General features: G+C 37.1%; 1 long non-coding RNA gene across 2 annotated transcripts in view; it reads right to left on the bottom strand.

The window, feature by feature from the left end:
- The window catches only part of LOC121110806, a 112,294-nt gene that overhangs the window by 81,402 nt on the left and 11,045 nt on the right, over window positions 1-19,847 (bottom strand). The window contains exon 1 of one of the 2 annotated variants that reach the window (XR_005859331.1): window positions 9,785-9,821. The exons of the other annotated variant lie outside the window; for it this stretch is intronic. This is a non-coding gene — a long non-coding RNA (uncharacterized LOC121110806). Of the gene's footprint in view, window positions 1-9,784; window positions 9,822-19,847 lie in introns of those variants that run through there. 2 annotated transcript variants of the gene reach the window in all.

Raw genomic sequence — 19,847 nt, 5'->3', positions numbered from 1 at the left:
CTTATGCAGAAAAAAAGTAGAGACTGTAGTTGTATGACTAGTGATAGCTCAATAGGCATATATAAGGGATAATAGGGATATAAGTTAAAAAAAAAAAAAAAAAAAAAAGCTGGTTATTAAAGAACAAGAATTTGCAGCTAATGGCCATGAAGAAAAAAAAGGTTAAGTCCTACATCAAGAAAAGACAATGACCAAGACTGTAAGTGAGGGAACTGGTCCATAGCAACAAATAACAACAGTAATGCCAATGAAAAGGAACAAAATGAGGCAAGATGCAAAACTAAATAAAAGCTAAGAAGTAAAAAGTGAAAGGAAAAGACAAAGAAAGAAAAGCTCAAAGAGTCAAACTCTTTGAAAAAAATAAAGACAAAGACAGCTGAAACTACAATAGAATCCTGAAACGTAAGAGACATCATTACTTATTGGTATCTGAAAAAGGACAGGAAAAAAAATAAAAATGATCACTGATCTACTATGAAAAATAGAGACAGCGTTAATTTCTAAATAAAAGAATCATCTGACTATAGATAGCCAGTATACTAATAGGACTGGTACCACTTCTCTTATATATCCATCGTGAAACAGTTATGATGAAGGCTATTTAAGCACAGGTACTATGGTATCTGCCAAGTACAGTACTACTAAGCAACTTAATTTGACCATATAATTTTGGTTGAATACTGGAGACAATCTCAAACTCTAAGGAAGAGGAAAAAAAAAAAAAAAAAAAAAAAAGCTTGCAATAATGTTGTACTCTTGTTTATATATATCTGTGTCTAGAAAAAATATTTATCAGATTTGTCTCAAATATTAATTCCTATACAAATGTGTTCAATAAAAATACAGATAACCAAAACATAATTGAGATGCATATGGATGATTTCTAAATTAAAGTTCTTCTAGTTTTAAGAGGTATAAATAAATAAAAAAAAGATTAATTAATCCAAATAGAAGAATCTGAAAATAAAATTGGGTGCAGTAGACTATTTCCATTTCAAATGAGAAAATCAGTGGCTAGTCAGAGAAAAATAGCAGCATAACATTTTTATTTAGTTTTTTAAATTCAAATAATGTAATTTGCTAGTTCTAACACAGTCTAAGTAGAAGGTATTTACATTAAAAATACTAGACTGAATTGATAGTATAAGTAGATGCAAGTCCATGAAGTCATCTAAAAACAGGTCTTTCCGTAATACGCTATGAAACTAGTGCTTCATTTCAACTGCATGGTGACTCTACATCAGTATTCTGTGTGAAGATCACCATTAGATCTTCAGTCACCGGATCTTCTCCCTTTTGGTGGGACAGAAAGATTTTTGACTACATTGTTCTTTTGTTATTTTTTCTCTCAAGCTGGATTGAAGTACTAGAGTCTATCTCAGTAAATGAATAAAACAAATGACAAATTAAGAAAGGTTAGCTGTGGGATTTACTCTACCTCTTCTAAACTTTGTGGCTCAGTCAGCATGCCTGTGTTGCTAACTTCTGCTCTACCACCAGACAGTAAGATGGGTGAAAGTGTGAAGCAATGAACACAATGCAATTACAGTGAAGGCACGGAAATGTTCAGAATCCATTTTAAGTGACTTTTGTGGATACACTGGCAATCACAGAATGGCTTGGGATGGAAGAGACCCTAAGATCACTTAGTTCCAAACCCCTGCCATGGGCAGGGCTGCCATCCACTAGATCAGGCTGCCCAGGTCCCCATCCAATCTGGTCTTGAACGCTTCCAGAGAAGGGGCATCCACAACTTCTTTGGGCAGCATGTGACAGTGCCTCACCAACTTCTGAGTAAAGAATTTCCTTAAGAGATTTAAATTGCTTACCTCTAAAGCACAGAACGTCCTTTTTATGCTATAGTGACACGGAGTTATCTGAGTCCGTGACAAGAGGGGCCCAGAAAAAAAGAAAAAAAAAGAAAGAAAGAAAGAAAACAAGACAAAAGGGGGGAGGAAAAAAGAAAAAGAAAAAGAAAAAATTAAAGAAAAGAAGGGTACCAGCAATTTGCCGCACAATCCAGCCGGCTCCGGCCTCACAGCAGGGCGCACCGCGGGCCGCGCACTCCGGGAGGAGAGAGGGGGGAGAAGGGCAGAGTAGTAGGGCAGCTGGTAGGTGGGTTTAACAAAAGGAACTCTCCAGCAACGATCTGAGGAGGAGCGGTAATTCACTAAATCCAACAAAATCAAACACAGTGAGAGAGAAGAGTACCCGAAGTGCGAGGGAAGCACGTGCCCTTCCCCGCAGCGAGCTGATCCGGCCCCGAAGGAGGGAGAGACGGACGGGGTGCTGTCCAGAGCTCCACCTCACTTCTCTTGGCGCCAAGTCCTCCGGTGATGCCGCCCCTCCCCTCCCATCTTACTGCCAGTAAGAGGCAGTAAACGGAACCAGAACATTAACTCTTTAACTTCCACTGGTTCACATGATGTTCTGATGTGGAATACTGACAACAAAAAATCACCAAACCACAACATACGGACAAGCTTAAGGGAAAAGTGAAATTTATATAAGCTTACATAAATGAAATTTACCCTTTGTCTTTGCACAGATCTCTTCACATTTGTTACTCTGTCCATGTATGACTCATATTCTTATGGCCTGCAAAATATATACATAACTTATGTATGTTGCTGTAACTCATATCACACTAGTGAAAATATTTAAAAAATAATTATATTTTTTAAAGAGGCAGTAAATATTACGGAGTATCTATGGCAGACCTGTAGGTGCTTTTTACATGCCTGTTTTGTGGGGCAGCAGAATGACAGTTCTCTGTGTGGCTGCAATAGCCCCAAGGAGTTACAGGCACAGCCAGGACCAGAATGAGGTCAGGCTACTCCACATCCCTTTTCCCTCTTATGGAAGCAGCAGGATAAACATATGGCACAACAGACATTAAATCATACTGCTCGATCTAAACTTAGTCATCTACTTCTGCCACATGTGGAAAGTTCCATGTGTAATAAATGTCAAGAATCCTTGTATTGCCCCAGTTTTTTTTTGTTTTTTTTTTTGTTTTTTTTTTTTTGTTTTTTTTTTTTGACTTCCATTTGTTCAGGAAGCTGAAGCACAAAGGACACAGACTAAAGACTTTTCACTCTGACACAAAAACACCCAAAGACTTGCACTTTTCTTCAGGCTGCAAAGAAATGAATTTACTTGCTACAGCATCCCAGAGAATAGAACTATAATCAGATGTGAAATGCCCCTAGCTTTTTATGGACAACATTAATCGCATAGCCATAATAAGCAAAGACACCCACATTTAGGCTCTTTTTCTCACTACACATTATAAACTACCCCTGAAGTCATTCTGAAGATCACACTTGTTGCCAGAAGGGACAGGAAGCGTCTGAAGCCATGACCAGAGCAGTCAGCATTTCTGCAGTGTTCTCAGCACAGTCACAATGCCAGGACAACAACTCACTGAAACGCATGCTCAGGTACCCTCATCACAAGTCGTAGTACTCAAAAGCTGTATGGATCTCTAGCAGGGAGGCAGCTGACAGATTATTCTCTAGGATTATTCTGCATGCAGAGATCATTCAAACACATGCAAAGAGGCTGATCTCTGAAGTAAATTATGTAGATGCTGTATGGATTGGGAAGAGAGATGGTGCAAGAATCTTCTCCAGCATTCAAGTACTGAACTTAGAAAGAATGTTTAAGCTTCAGCTAAGAACTGCTTATAGACAGCTGGGATCACATGCCCATTTATCATTATACTGGCAAGGGCTCCCTCTGCATTCCAAAGGAACGGTGGAGTTTCATCAGAAAATGTGCCGTGCCTTCTGCAGTGTCCTCTGGGGCAACATGGCCCTTTTACTCAGAAAAATGCCTTAGAACTTTTCTGTTATGTACGCTTCACTGAGAGTGTTACACAGTCATTCACAGGAAAGAAAAGAAAAAAGGATAATTAAAAGGACATCTGCATGTAACTTCAAAAAATATTCAGATATATACATACTTCTTTAGAGTATTTTTATTAGAATTATCATTAATAAAATCATCTACTGCTGTAACTCCACCCTAAGGTAAAATTGTCATTGACTTCAATGGAGTATTTGCCTGAGTGAGGCCATAAGAATTGGATTCAATACAATTAAAGCTATAAATTATTCCCTCATCAAAATAAAACTGTAAAAAAGCTGCTTCCACTATCACAGCACTGTTATGATTATGAGTGTGTGCTACCAGACTGCTATTATGTCTGGGTAGGTGGTTGCATGGAAAATAGCACTCTACATTCCCTTCTACCAAAGCAGTTCTCTGCAGGTAATTTTAATGGGGCTGTTAATAACCTGGCAGCACTCCCAGCCAGATGTAGCACATTTAAACATTGTCCTTATAGCTTTGTCAGTACTGTTGACATTGCATGTCAGCAATGGAAAATTGCCACTGCACCAAACAACCATCTTCATTATATGGAATCACATTGTTAATCTACAGCCAAATGCAACTTGAGGCGGAAAGAGAGTTTAGATTGCACCCATCTGTATACTATCACTCCAGGTGGCAGGTCGTTCTTCAGGATTAGAGATTGAATCAGTCTTTCCATCATCAATAAGCCCTCCTCCACAACGAGTGCCTGTCAATCCAATATTTTACTTTCAGCACCATGAGGACCACACAGCATGGTAATGAAATTTCTCTGTAAGTAGACCACGGGGATCTATACCAGAGAGATACATCTCTTTAAAAAGCTCAGAGAAATCAGACAGCATGCTGTACAATCTGGACAGTAACTTGGTTTCAAGAATCACCTTAACTGTTTTATCTGTTTAGGGACAAGAACTACCAGCAAAAACAGCGTTTTAACACTGAGTTATTTTGGCTTTTTGTTGTAATTAGTGTTGGGTTATTATTTCCCATTTGGAAGGCTTTGACGATCTTATAAAAGAAAATCATTTCTGAAACAAAATAAGCTTTTGCATAAAGCTTTTGCATTTAACATTTTACGTCACATATTGCAAGCATGATCTTGGCTAAATAAACCCTTGTAAATAGTCCGTGATAAAAAAAAAAAAAAAATCACTAAAGGATGGATATTATTTATTATCTATATCTTTTGAAGATGCAACTTTGGCCACTCCCAGCAGCAACTGGAATTTCTTCAAAGCACTCTTGCCACCTGCAGTAGACATTTTGTCACACTGAAAAATCTTCTGCATCCTTACACTACCCACCATGCTCTTACACATTTATAATATGGCTCTAACCATCAAAACTTGTCATCAACAGCCAACTTTTCCAAATCAGCTAGAATGATTATTTCAATACTTTATGCAATTTGACTTTCTAAGGATACAGTGTTTCTTGTAGAAAAAAAATATATATACATATATATGTATATATATTATAAAAATGTATACAGATACACTGCATGCAGCTCATGTATTTGAATTACTAGAAACAAAGCCACTTTCATAACAAAAATAAAGTAAGTGCAAAATACTATTGCACTCATTCCTACTTGGTTATATTATGGTTATTTAATTCATTTTATGTCCCCCACTTTATTCATTTTAACTGTAAATTGATAGTTACAGCACATCTTTTCAAAGCATACAGAAATAAGAATATATGCATTGTTCCATTCTTCATAATCTATTGTTAATTTTGCCAGGTTTTGCATTTCTTAAACACCTAGCAAGGTCAAGCTAACAATTATGATCATTTAACAGAAACAACTATGTGACACTGTCACAGAAACTGCTGAAAATAGGAAAGCAAAGGAAATAAAAGAAATAACTATGGAGCAATAGAAACAAAAGACAGTCTCTAAAAAAAGAATTTCTGGAGCAGTAGGACTGCTAGAAATACATCCTAGAATATGCCTTCTACCTCAGTACAACATTTAGTTTTGGGTTATCACATCTGTGAATACAATAGATGTATTTGCAAATTCTTAGGTGATAGATATTTGATTCTTATTGATCTATTACTGTTGTATTGTTGAGGAGTAAAAAAGAAATAATCTGCCAGTCATCAGCTGAGATTTTTTTCCCTGATGAATCTCCTTTCCATTACAATGACAGTAGGTCAGACTGATGATGCTACTGCCTTTCCAACTCCAGGGGATATAACCCAGTATCTATGGAGTGAAGGAAGTCAGAAATCCCTACTTGGGTCATGTGGTAGGACACAGAATTGAATGTTATTAAACATCCCATCAATTGCACCTCTTAAGTCCATCCTACACTAAGAGGAATATAATGACCCACTCGTTATATGGTCTTGTCATGTTTTTCTCAGAAACATCCAATTCAGTAAATTATCAGTATGGACTTGAGCGTTAGCTGAAATACAAAGTCCAAAATATGGAACTTATCTCATACTTTTATGACATTTTATCATTCTTAAAACACAATGTCATGTCCTTTTGTATATCTTCTTAAATTTTCTAAAAGGTAAATTAAACATATGCCATGAAAGAAAACACTGTATGAAAGGAAAGTGCTCCATCTCAGAAAAACAATCATTTTTATGGCTAGAACTTGGAAACTCCTCAATATATTTTCAGCCCCAAGTCAGACCTTTTTGATGACCCTAGCCTTGTTTGGTAACAGTTACAGGAAGATAAAGCTACACCTACACTATAAAAAACATTTGTTGACTTTACACCACCTGGAAGGGCAAGCTTACATCTACATTTCCTTGGGGTTCAGTTCCATCAGTACAGTCCTGATGTTCAAAGTGTATTGTGGTCCACAGTATGCTGTGCTTGACCTTAATCCTTCTGGCTCCATTTGTTGCTTCAGTAGCGACCCCTAAAAGAAGGGTTTTGTTTTTCCTGATTGAAATACACAAAATAATGACCTTATCTCAACCTTCCAGAAAAGTATTTTTCAACAGGATACCAAGAGCCTGTATTGTGTGCCTTGAGTACAGCTTGAGACAGACTAAGGTATTTCAGGGTGCAAAGTTTGCTGAGATAGTGTGGGAGGACTGTGTAAACAAAGATCCCAAGGTCTTTCTTACGTGTGAAAACAAGCTGTCCCTGGAGTGAGCTATCCACAGAAGCACATCCAGGTTTTATTTTAAAAGGAGTTTGCTGGTGTATTCCTGCAGAACTACCATGTATGACCGTGAATGACCAGGGAAGCACTGCAAGGGCTATCAACAGAGCTTAGTTAACCAACGGTGTAGAAAAATCTCCAATACTTCCAATTTTTTGGCTTTACATTGAATCATAGAATCATGGAATGGGTTGGGTTGGAAGGGACCTTAAAGGCTCTCTAGTTCCAACCACCAGTCATGGGAAGGAAAACCTCCAGATAGACCAGGTTGCTCAAAACCTCATCCATCCTAGCCTTGAATATTTCCAGGGAAGTCCCTTTTCTCTCTCTTCTTGGTGGTCTGTGGAAAGGCAGCGTTATGCTGCACTCTATCCATATGCTTTGGATGCATGCTAATTTTAATACTATTCTTTGTGCAAATTGGATGTTCTGTTGTAGATGAAGAAACAGCAGAAGGAATTACATTTACAAAATATGAAATTGAAATAAGCAGGCCATGTGTCATATCCACAGGGTTGTTGGCTCAGTGCTACAAGCAACTTCCAGAAGGATTAAACACCCAGCATTGAGTCTGGCCTCCCACTATGCCACCCTCAAGCTCAGTGTGAATTCTGTGCTTGAGTTCCAGAGGACTGCTATTTACCACCACACATTCTGAATCACTGTTGTATTCCCTGTATTTTCAAGGTGCCTGGGAACCTGTTGAACTCCTGGCATCAACTAGAGAAAGTTTAAAGCTACTCTAATACATACTCTGGCTGCTAGTGGCTGTTATGAACCATATACCTGTACAGAATAGCCAGATGACTGACCATTCTGGGCCTGCCTGTAACCACAGAATACCTCCAAAGCAGGGAGCATTACCAAAGGCTGTTTTACCCTTATGACCTTTCTATATCGCCAACGTGATTTAATTTGCATGAGTCCAATGGAAATTCAACTCATCCATATGCACATTAAAACTGCAGAATGCAGAAATGCACCGCACCATAGCCTGCAATGGATTCACCACTCATTCTCTGACCTGATGAATAACTCTTTAATCATTTAAGAACATTACAGAAAATTTTTCTAACTATGTAACTAAAAAGCACACTTTACAATGGAAGATGCCCAGTGACAGTACTTTAGTGAACATACCCGTTCAAGAGAAAAATAAAGGAATGGTAGGTGATTTGTATATAAAGGAGAAAAATTAGAGAAATAATTTTAAAAGCATAACTATAGTCATGGTATGTGTAGAGGTGGAAAGAGGCATAATGAAAAAAATTGTCTTACATGGTCAGTTATGATGTTGTACATATAATGGAGAAAAGAGCTGAGTCAGTGAACAATTTTGTATCACTGCTACTGTGAAACAATTACAGTCCCCTTTACCCCAGCTGTACAATATGCTGACTGAACAGGAAAACATGCAGTACACACAGTGCAGCAAATTCTACCACTGTAGAAGTAAATGTCAGGCTTGTTCCATGTATTCAGTGATTTTCTTAATGAAAACGTCAGCATAACACTGGCATTTTCCTCCTTTCATTTAATTCTTGCTCTCTGCTTTCATTCACCAGCTGACCTTTGCCTGCGCTTGGTAGCTTGCCCAAAGTGCTGTCACACCTTCCTTGCTGCTCTCTAATGACAGTCTTTTGCTGCCAGATTCAAACAAGATACCTGGAGAGGAACTGCAGAGCCCTGTTCCCAGGACAGTAGTGATAGAAATTCAAAAGCTTAACTACTTCATGCAACTTTTAAATTCTTCTCTGAAAATAATAATCAACAATTGTGCACTTGAATAATTAATCTGTTCCAATACTAGCACACTGTAGCATTCTAGAACTCAAAAGTAGTAGTCACTAAAGAAACAGCTACTGCATCAGCACCATAGAAACACTGAAAACTAATAACTGTTGAATGATTCAGACAGTTAATGGAGTACATTTTCTCAGTACAAAAATAGAGGGATGACATGCAATTAGAATGAGGGGAGTTTAGCAAGAGACAATGACAAATAGAACAAATAACATGTATTTTATAAAATAGGAACAATTATATAAAATCAGGTCATGTCTATAGTACAATGTTGCAGAGAAAAGACTTAATAATACTGTTGACCAAGCAGTTACACAGAAAGATCAACACTTCATCTGTATATATATTATTTTGAGCATAAATACAAACAAATCACAATCCAAGCTGCTGAAATAGAAAGAAAAAAAAGATCCTGAACGTGCACCACTTCCACTGTAGGCTTGAGAAAATCTGTCTCTGTTTTGCTGTATTCAATGAATGTGGAACAACCACTGACCCCATGGCAGCATCAGTACAAAAGGGCAATGTGTAAAACAAGTTCTGCAGGGATTGAAGAGGAAAGTAGCATAAAGTAGAATGCAGATGGTTCAAAGAAGACTAAAATCCAAGTTCCTTCCTGAAGAATGACTTTTTAAGGTTCTGCTAAATCTCTCTAGGTCTCTACATTCTCAAAGACTTTCCATCACAGAAGCTCTAGCTCCTGCCCTGTGAGCCCCTGTGAATGAGCAAAGCAAATGCCATTACCTTCTCTATACCCTCCTCCTCCCATTGCTTAATATTCTTCTGCTTAGCTCGTGTGTTACAAAAGGAATGGGTTAAACATGAGACAAAATATTTCCTGAATAGTGGATTTTCTAAGGTTCAACACAAGCCAAGCCCAGCTTGGTTACACAAGCTCAGCCAGCTTTGCTGATATTGTGCTAGGTCAACACATGGATCTATCTCCAACAACTACCACTTACTGCATACAGAAATGCAAGGAAGTCCTTTCAGCTGAATTCCTGCCTCAGTCATAAACCAGTTCTAAAGTATGTCATAAAGCAGTTGTAAAGTATGACTACCAGCAGTAGTTTACTCTCAGAGAAAGGTGACCTATTTGAGGAAAGTAATGATCAGTTATTTAAATCCCTTTCTACGCAGCATAACAAAACATATACCCACAAAACAACTAGGTTATGAATTTGACAGATTTTCTACTATGCCACAAGTCTCTCACTGTTCATCAGTTCTCTACCTGTAATACCTATAATCAGTTTTTCTCATGAAAATATGGATCAAACGAAGTTGAAATGAGGCATGAAGCAAGATGTTGAACTTAATAAGTAGGCTAAAGTAATTAAAGCCTTAGCTAAATACTTGTTCACTTTTATCTGTTCACTGCTGAGAAAAATAACCTACAAAAGAAGGAAAGATATTTCAAATGCCATAGGAGAACACTCATAACCTGAAAAATGACAAAGCAATAGTAACAGATGCCTGCAGAAGTTGCTCCCTTGATGGACTCTTCACCACTACAGGAGCTCATGCTCAGGCACATCAGTACAGGATCAGCATCTGGAGTTTTAAACAGCAACAACTTCTTTAACCAACTTCAGACATTCGTGATTGAGATTTTTGGCCATGCACTCCATATAAAAGCATAATTGAATGACAAAGTTCCATCATAATAAATGACTGCTTGTAATGGTGAATGGTAGGGAGTAGATAGCTTATTTCCAGGAGCAAAATGTATAGTGCTCTCTCAAGGATAATCTGGTAATAGATCACAAGGATCTTCAATGCCACAAGAGACTAAGCAGAACCTTGGGATTTCAGTGAGAAGGCAAACATAACTAACCTACCATAATCTGTTCATGAGGAATTAGCAATTCTCTGCAAGCTGATGTGCTCTATTATACAACCTTCTGTTGTCTCACTGAATCTAAATGACCTGCAGTATCTTCCATTATAGGACATAAAGCCTCTGTTATCATCTCCAGCAAAAACCAACAGGTTCTATTTGTAGGAAAAAAAATCTTCACAAGCATGCTCAGGCTAAGAAAATATACTATGTCTTCAAGGTAATAACTACTGCACAAATACAAATTTGCTATGTCCTACATAGGTGAATGTTATCAAACTCTGCATTAAGTTTATGATCTGAAAAGATGACATGGTTGTAACTAGTAACAGTTTTATTCTGTTATTTTGTTAGGTGGCATTTGTTTGAAGGGGTAGAGGGCAGATCTGCTGGGAAGGCTAGGCTTCTATGGCAGCAAATTATACAAAATTTCTCATTTTCTCATTTGAAATTTCTCATTTGAAATATTTCAGAACAGAACAGAATTGCCCAAATTGAAAGGGACCTCTTGTTGTAGTAGGCGTCTTGCGGGGGCACGGGATGTACGGGACAGGCCTCTCCCTAAACATAGACAGACAGTGCTATCGTGCTGACCTTGTTGCAGAGAAAACAGGAGAAGAAGAAGGATGATAAAAGAATGTGGAAACGGCCAAATAAGGCACAATGTTATCTGGTGTGAACCAATCAGAGTGGGACATGACAGCACGGTTATCTAGGTAAAAATGTATATAAGCTGTGTTTAGTAGTGAATAAACGCCATTTTGCCTCACTTACTTCTGGGGTCTGCGTGAGCATCTGGCCCCGACCTGGTAAAGGGTCGGTTTCGCCCAGCAGTAAGCCCTACACGTGGACAGAGGACGAACACCGGACGAGCGAACGGAGACTACACGCAACACCTCTTGTTATATTAGCAAAACTGAGTTAATGGTTGATGGATCTGGGTCAATAATACTGGTTGTACTAAATGAATTACTCTTTTTCTGGAGTGGTTTACAATGTATGAGAAATATATTCATAGAATCATAGAATGGCTTGGGTTGGAAGGGACCTCAAGGATCATCAAGTTCCAACCCCTCAGCCACAGACAGGGCTGTCAACCACTAGATTAAGTACTAGATCAGATCACCCATGGCCCTGTCCAAACTGACCTTAAACACCTCCAGGGACGGGGCATCCACAAACTCTCCAGGCAACCTCTTCCAGCACCTCACCACTCACTCACTAAAAAATTCCCCAACATCTAATTTAAATCTCCGTTCCTTTAGTTTAAAATCATTCCCCCTTGTCCAAACACTACCTGCTCACGTAAAAAATGAGTCTTGCAACATCATTTCATAATAAGCAATGAAGAAGCGGAAAGCTCAGATGGTAATAAAACAATGAGCATCATCATACACTGCAATTTTTTTTCACATGGAAGAATTCAGTGACATCCCTCTCCTTCATATGCACTTCCATGTCGGACTGCCCCTCTGTTGTCATCTTTTAAATGGCAACAAAATGTAACAGAATACTGGTGGGAATATTTATTCTCTACTACCATACCACCAACATCCTCCTCTGAGACTGTGGGACAACACAATAAAATAAGAGGCACTACTTTCATGGCAGCCCACATACGTGTTTTCCAGTGGGATCTTCAGTGGTAGTTTCAGCCAATGGAATTATGGTTTTACATTCTTCCCCTCTTCCTTGATCCTATACAACTTAACATGCTTTTACAGGCTAAGAGAAAAGGAAGAACTCAGAATTTTAATGATAGAGAAATTGCATAAATGGCTTTTTCTACTGCAACACATTAATGAAGTTTGCCTATGATATTTCTTTCACTACATTAATTGTTCATCTGACTAGCAGCTCACTTGTTAATTTAAGTAACTAATTCTGCTTTGTAATGCTTAGAGTTCCAAATTCTCTTTTAATATGTTTTTCTAGAATTACCTACCAGCAATCCTGTAAAGTTTCAAACATAAAGCTCATTACCATTTAAAGCAGATAACCTTAGGTAGTTAGGAAAAGTGATTTATGACATAAATCATGTCATTTTAGCAAAGATTAAGAGAAATTTTGAAGCACTACAATTTTCATGAAAATTCCCCATATTTGAAGGAGTTACAGTATGTGACTGAGATCTACTCTTCCTACAATCCTCTTCACTTGCTTGCAAGGTTGTGCCTTATTCATTTACATAAAGAGGCCTATTATCATAAAGAGTTTTATTATTCTGAGTAATTTTGAAGAAGAGCATTTTCAATGACCTATCAAACCAAGAGTTCAGGATTTGAGAATTAGAAAAAAAAAATTAGTTGAAAATATTACTTAACCAAAAGAACAGTCTCAAGTGCTACTTTTAGAACTCCTTTGATTACTAAGTTCTCAGCAGTAGATTCGGCTTCACAACTAATTCTGAGCCTAAACAGTGTGACTGACAACTCATGTGCTTAACATTAAAACAGCACTGATGTGCTTTAAACTAGGACCTAAATATTTCATACAGACATGATCTGAAATGTGTATTCATCTTGGACAGGGAATCAGCTACATTTAGACACTTCCTTGTCTTTGAGAATGTGGTCTGAAGTTCAGAGCCTTAAAATATCACATTGATTTCAAAGGGCACTGGATCTGGCATTAATTAGTAACTCCAGCTGCAGTAATATGCTATTTGAAAATATTTTATTAGACTCCTAAAACTCCATGGGATACTAAAGGAATTTTCAGTCCAATTTGAATTAATTCAATGGCAAAACTTTGTAAAAGTGATGGAACAAGCCCTAAAAGAGCTGAAACTAGAAGACTTGATGACACAACCTTTACTGCAAGAAAATTAAGCACCAGGCTGTATCCACTATTTCTCTGCAAAGACATTTCTTTCATTCCAGACTTATGACTTATCTTGAACACATTCAATGAATTTGCTGCCTGAGAAGCAAATAACAGCAATAAGCAACACTGGCACACTACTGCAAGTTTTCAAAGCTAATTGAATCAGCATATAAAAATGTTTTCCCTGTGTAATAAATCTCATTATAATCAACCTCTCTATGGCAGACACTTCCCTATGATATGCAAATTCCAATTACTTATTTAGGATATATTTAGCATTTCCATGCTACTCCAATTTCTATTTAAAAAACATTAGAGTTGCATTAAATGCCCAGCTCTCCTTCGGAAGCTGTTATTAGCAACAACATATGTCAACATAACAACAGCTTTTCAATATTTGGCCTGCAAATATAATTTAGAATGTGAAGAGAGGGTTTCACTGAAATTCATTTTAGGAGTTTTTTGACCAAATTAACTGTGCTGACTTCTTTATGGAAAATGAAAGGGATCGAGTATCTCAATAGATCTAGGTATTTACAGATAACTTACCTATCCTCCCTCATATGATAGCATGAACTTCATAACATAGCCATCCTATATTCCCACAATGAAGTTCAGTTCAGTCTCAATAAACTCATGCTTGATTCTCAAGTCTAAAAAATATCCTATAGCAACACCTACTGAGGGAGAAATAAAGACTGCTGACAAATATATGCTAAAGTAATCTAATGATGCTATGAATCTCTGCCTCAGACTGTGTTATTAAACATTCTTGAGAACAACTAAATATAGTCTGGCATTTTTAAAATCTTAGCACATAAAAAAACAAAAGGAAAAAGAAAAAAAAAAAACAAAAGAAAAAAAAAAGGAAAAAAAAGAGAAAAAAAGGAAAAAAAAGAAAAAAAAAAGATCTTATTGAATAAAAAATGTCCACTGCTTGAGAAAGTGCTCAAAGAATGACCCAAGTAGGGAAAATCCATATAGGCAGCGTATCTTGACATTTGTAAGCCTTCTGGACTAAACATACTCCATTATTCTGCTCTTCTGGGAGTATGAAGAAGTGGAAACATAAGAAAGCAGGTATTGCCTAGTGCAATCCCCTCTCTGTGTGCTGAGTTTCTTGTTTGGTTCCAGTAAGACATGAAGAACATGGCAAAAAAGCTACATATAAACCGTACTCTGAGATTAAAAGCTGAACAGATGTGGAGATGCTTTCTCAGTAGCAAATGCTTCCCTTACATCATAGTTACAGTGAACACAAAAGAATAAGATGAGAATATAATTTGTCCCATGGATAACTACTACTGTATTCAATACGAAGCACATTCCCTGCTGTGATTCTAATAACGTAATTTGCCATATGCTTTAGGAATTAAAGTATTTCCACGATGGTGGCCATCTCAAATGGTGGCAAAATTCAACTTACACAAAAAAGAGAATTTCTATTCTTCTTTTTAATTGCCTTTGCAGTTAATTTTGGAGAATAATACTTTACTTCAACACAGACCAGACTGTCATTAATAATCATTTCCAAAGAAGCATTAATATTTAATAAATACTTAGTGCTTGTTTGTTTTTGGTGATTCAAATGGAAAAGTTAAATTCATATGAAATAAAGAACTGAAATGCATTACAGGGTCAAAGAACTGATCTGAAAAACATACAGCATAACAGTGTCAGCAGAGAAACAAGTATTAATAATTAGAAGTATATAAAACCAAATGTTTCATTGAAAGGAGGCCAGGAATTGAAAACTTATCAAGAAAGGTTGTCTGTAGCATCTCCTAGATAAAGCATCTCTAGCTAGGTATCACAGGAAGCTTTGATGATAAGATGAATCCTTAACTGTGATAGAAAGATATATCATAAAAAGATACCTAAAGGTGCCTACAGAAACCCAGTCTAATAACTGTTTGATGCTAGATTCAAGTATCAGACTGTGAATAAACTAAGGCTGTATCCATTCTAGATAAATTCCCATATCGGATATTTCTATTTCTTTTCTTTCTTTCTTTCTTTTTTCTCCCTCTTTTTTGGCTCCTTGAATATTTAATTACTCTGAGCAAAATAAACAAATTCAAAAGGAGTGACAGAGGCAATATAATCATAGAAAACCCTTAGGACAAATACAGCAGAGACAGAGGATATGGATTTAAAGCTCCACCAATTCCACAGCTCTGGCTATGCTTTGTATGACAAACTGAGGTTAAATAGGCAAGTGCATAAAAGGAGAGAGTCTAGTAACAGGATAAAACAGCTTCTGAAGTTGCTTAAGTATATTCATGTCTTTCGCGTTTCATATTAACTGTATGCAATTGCATCTGGTTCCAATTCTCAGGCACCTAACTCTTCCTGTATATTATATAAGGAAAATAAAAGGAGTTGAAGGTCTTAGGCATAATAACTTATTTTGAGCATAGCCACTATTATGTTTAATATCATGCTGCTTAAATACTTTTTGGACAAAGGCCAGCGTGCCTCTCTTGGAAATGCATATACTACTGAACTGGAACCATGCTGCAGCTGTAAACATGATGATATTGCAACCCATCTCTGGATCTAGCCTTAACAAACTATTTCCAGGAAAACAAAAATGTACAAATCTAACCACTATGTTCTGGAAGAGTATTAGTGGGTACATGGTGTTAGCAGGTTACTTCATTTTTAATGGAGGGATGCTGAGAAGAACTTCTGATTGTTGGTAAAATATTCTGACAATATTGACTGGGCTCTTAAGTATTGTGAAATGTCTTATCAACTTCTTCCGAACACAATCCCTATGTACAATTTGAGAAATACAACAATACACTAAGGATTATAGCTTAGGCTTATTATCTCTCTCTTTGCAGATCAAAGTGTTGTCTGTGATTTTTGCTTTTGTACAGAAAGGGAAGCAATCGGTTACTCTTGCTGTGCAGCTCTGGGGTCTGCCTACTTTCTTTCCAAACTAATAAAATAAAGTAGAATAAAAAGTTCTCTGGATAGACTCCTGAGAGACATGTTCTGACTTTAGAAGAGAAAAAAAAGCTTTGCATTAGGATGATAAACGATGGCCTGTAATTAATTAATCAATTAACAGTTTTTACAATAAAACTCAGTATTGGAAGTAGATGCCTTAAATGTTTCATGACCCATAGTTTTATATGATAAATTACATTCCATCAAAACCCACAGTCAGCAGTTATTTATTGCACAAAGTTCCAAGTAGGATTTTCTACTTCAGAATTAATTTGGATCCTAAGTATTTTGCATTTGTATTGCCACCCAAAAGGGTTCCTGTAAAAAAAAATCATGTTTAAAAAAGAGATATACAGTATTTACAGTAGGAACATACTTGACTTTCTATGATATTAAAAAAGCTTAGTGAAAGGGAACAATGCTCATCATCTAAATGTCTGGTCTAGAAAAATTACTCCTGGGGTAATTTTAGGATGCTGCTCTCACTGGATTCGATTTATGTTCTGCATCTACAATAAAGGGCAAATGTCTCTGCAGTTCCCTGCTGAAATCAGTGTTGAGCTTGTACTGACTCCTCAGTCTCACAGCTTGGAAGAAGGCCATTACAAAGAAGCACAGAAAAGGGAAATGAGCTGCTGCAGAGAAAGTCAAGAGTGAAGATATACTTCAAATCCATTTTTGAGCTCTTGGTATTCCTGGTAGGGATGGATTTTAACAGACAGGTGAAAATAAACTTAGGGCTACTCTCCTCCTAATCATAAATATTTTTATTTTTTATTTTTTACTTTGTTAAATAGATTGATCTACTACAGTTTTTTTTTTTTTTTTTTTTTAATATTTATTGTAAGGGTGCTAAATATCTAATCAAATCTTAGAAAAATGGTTCTGTCATGCCAAAAGACGTTGTTTACCCCATGAAGCACACTGAATAGGTTTGTAAAGTGGGCCTCTGTTATTCTGTTATGTTGTTGTGTTCTTACAAAAGCTCTTTCCCAAAGCTGACAGGGAGAGAGACAAAAGAAGCATGAGTCTGATGATATACTAGTAAGAATTTTGAAACACTATTTGGCAGTGCATCAGATAAAGGACAAAATTCAAACATTCAGACCAAACAATTTTAAATCCTTTAAAATGTGTACTTCTAAATGCTATCCTAATGCACAGAACAGAAATTGAGGAATACGGAATAGCTGAAAAATCAGAGGGTGCTCATAAACACTTAAAAGCTTTACCACTACTTACTGAAATGTAGGTTTTAGGTCTCAAAAAATAGTTTCATACACTGACCATAGATCTATCACTACAATTGCAGACACCAGCATTCCTGAGTTCAGTTCAGCAGCATGCGTTTAGAGTGACACATAGCTGGGAGAAAGGAAAAGCTATGTTTGTTACTACATGTTCTTGGATTATCTCTAAGCTGCCCTGGTCTATATGACATCTTAGGGCAGCTTCCTAGTCAGTTATGTATTTGGGGTCTATTATTGTTTGAATAAGAGTGAACAGACAAGATCTTAACTGCTGTCTTCCAAATATACACAAGTTTGTTTAGACAAGGTACACTGCTGTATTGATTCCTATCTCAGTGATATTCTTCTTGGTTAATTTGCTAGGAAAATGAGTACAATAAATATTCATGAAGAGAATAAGTCCATAGGCATTCAGACACTACCCATCCAAAATGGTATTTTTATTATTCTCTACAACAACCTGAAAGGAGCCTGTGGCAAAAGGGGAGGTCGGCCTCTTCTCCCAGGTAACTAGTAATAAAACAAGAGGGAATGGCCTCAAGTTGCACCAGGGAAGGTTCAAGTTGGATATTAGGAAAAAATTATTCTCCAAAAGAGCAGTCAGGCACTGGAATGGGCTGCTCAGGGAGGCTGCTGAGTCACCATCCCTGGAGATGTTCTAGAAACATTTAGATATGGTACTAAGCAACATGGCTTAGCGAGAAACACTGGTGGTAGGCAGACAGTTGGACTAGATGATCTTAGGGGTCTTTTCTAACCTTAATGATTCTACAAGTCTATTCCATGATTCTATAACTGAAAATTGTGTGGGGTTGTTTGTGGCTTAGGTACATAGCCAAAAGTGTTTTCAGTCTATTGCCACTTACTTGCTAAACGACAGTTCTCAAATTCACCTCATCTATTTGAAGAGATAACATTTGTGTTTTCAAAACAAATAATATAGGACAATTGAAATATCTCAGAAGTTTTCCTTTTTGAAATGACATCGGATCCAGACAGGGAAGTACACTCAGCTCTAGCCACACACCAGCTTTCAGCCATTTATTTTTGGCATAAATAAAAATGTCTTTACTCCAAGTACATGGCTTCTCTTCCTCTCTTATGTCAGTCTTCAAGTCATAGAGTGTAAAAGATGTATGAGCCTCCTCAGAATGAGAAGGACAGTACCTTAGTGTATATATATATATATTTTAGTATTTAGCGTCTTCCAGGTAGTGGATTCAGTGCTCTTGAAAGTTAATGCTGGATATTATCACTTTGCCAGAGACAGGTACTGATGAGACAGGACATGGAATTTTCGTTTGTCCTAGTTTTATATACTAAAAATATAGGGTAAATGATATTTTTCAAAAAACATCCCACATCAGAGCCATTGCAATTCATGTACTGATGCTTACTAGACATGCCTCCGTAACTGCAGCTGCTCACATACATTCTTTCATGCATATTCACAGCTTGCACACTGAAAGTCTGAAAATGAAGAGGTAAAACAAAATGGATTGCAGGTGATCCGACTGGATTCAGCCTGTAGAATCTGAGGAGGCAACCGCTTAAAGCTTTTGTAAGCGCTATCTTACTCAACCTAAGGGATTAAGGCATGGCTATTGCTAGATAACCTATCACTGAGAGTATTAAGTGGGAGTTTGTAACCTGAGGAAAAGCATTCAACACTTTTACTCCAACAGCTGTTAAGATTGCACCCAGGAACCATTTGAACACATACTGACATCGAATTGGTCCTTTCTAAAGATCTATTACAGAACTGCACTGTTTCCTGCAAATCTGTAGTTTTAGGCCAAATTCTACACATCCCAATGACCATGTCTTTCATCAAATAAAATATGAACTACTGGTGAACTGAAAGGAGATTTTAACCAAGCTGAATAATAGGTTAAGCGTTCCATGGTGGAATATGCAAAAGGACAACCTATTCTGTAAAAGTTCAAGCAGCCATATTGTAGATTAGATTGCCTGCACCAGCATCTCTGAAATTCAGTCCATTCTGATATCATTTCAAAGGCAGATGGACAACATTTTGCCAAGTCTGCAGTTTGATGGTGATGGAATTGCCTCATGAATGTGATGAGAGTTAGATGACTACTTAGAATTTCATATATTTGTGAGAGAACAGGGGAAAAATTATCTGAGGTC

This window comes from Gallus gallus, chromosome 4 (genome assembly GCF_016699485.2).
Source record: "Gallus gallus isolate bGalGal1 chromosome 4, bGalGal1.mat.broiler.GRCg7b, whole genome shotgun sequence".
Classification (NCBI taxonomy): domain Eukaryota; kingdom Metazoa; phylum Chordata; class Aves; order Galliformes; family Phasianidae; genus Gallus; species Gallus gallus.
This window is presented reverse-complemented; position numbering and strand designations above follow the sequence as displayed.